General features: G+C 47.4%; 1 non-coding gene across 1 annotated transcript; it reads left to right on the forward strand.

The window, feature by feature from the left end:
- The first annotated feature begins 308 nt into the window (after positions 1-308).
- On the forward strand, positions 309-415 carry LOC126513871 (U6 spliceosomal RNA). Its single transcript, XR_007595454.1, has one exon. It is a non-coding gene; the product is annotated as a U6 spliceosomal RNA (small nuclear RNA).
- Positions 416-878: the final 463 nt, after the last annotated feature.

The raw sequence follows: 878 nt of genomic DNA on the forward strand, positions 1-878 counted from the left end.
CAGCGGTGGCTTGTTGAGTGAAAGGTGGGGGTGGAGAAAGGGAAAGCGGTGCTTTTGCCGAATATTCCCCCAAAGCCCCGGAACCCACTCCTTCGTGCCTCCTCCATCAGGTCTTCCGCACCGTGGCAGCGCTCAAAAGCTCCTTCCCGGAGAACTCGGGGAAGGAGCAAGCAGTCTTGTTGAGCTCTAAGCTAAGTAGCCCAAGAAAGACCCAAGAGCGCCGATGCCCCGCCTCCCAGCCCCCACAAGTGCTTGGAACTTTCAAAACCGGTCTTTCAGAAAGAACTCCATTTAAGCCCAGGGAACGGGTGCTCGCTTTGACAGCACATATACTAAAATTGGAACTCTACAGAAAAGATTAGTTTGGCCCCTGTGCAAGGATGCCAGGAAAATTCATGAAGTACTCCATATTAAAAGAAAACAACCAGGAAAGGGAGGGACTGTGGCTCAGAAACCACCTCCTTACATCTGAAGGTGACCTTATGCCCACAATCCGGTTTTTCCTCTTCTTCCCAGAACAGTACTGGATGTTCAGAGGTTAAATGATGAACACATGCCCAGGCTTTGCTGGGAACAATTCCTTTTCTTAAGAGCATCGCGAGGGGGCAAAAATGATTTAGCTGTAAGCTGATAAATCGAGTAGTGATCAGACACCCCTTCCCCAACCTCACTATTCGAGACCATGTGACCACATAACGCCCATTAGGCCCCAGTAATCCGCTATCAACACGTTTTGCAGCCATTTGAATGTTAAGGAGATTTTTATTAATGGTTCATGATCCTAAAATGTGACCAGCAGTTCTGGAAACATTTTAATAACTCCGAGTTTTGATTATCTGGTTGTAATGTAGTCTAAGGCTACATTACATGGAGGTTAA

Source organism: Alexandromys fortis, unplaced genomic scaffold, assembly GCF_014885135.2.
Source record: "Alexandromys fortis isolate MF-2015 unplaced genomic scaffold, M_Fortis_MF-2015_v1.1 scaffold_130, whole genome shotgun sequence".
Taxonomy (NCBI): domain Eukaryota; kingdom Metazoa; phylum Chordata; class Mammalia; order Rodentia; family Cricetidae; genus Alexandromys; species Alexandromys fortis.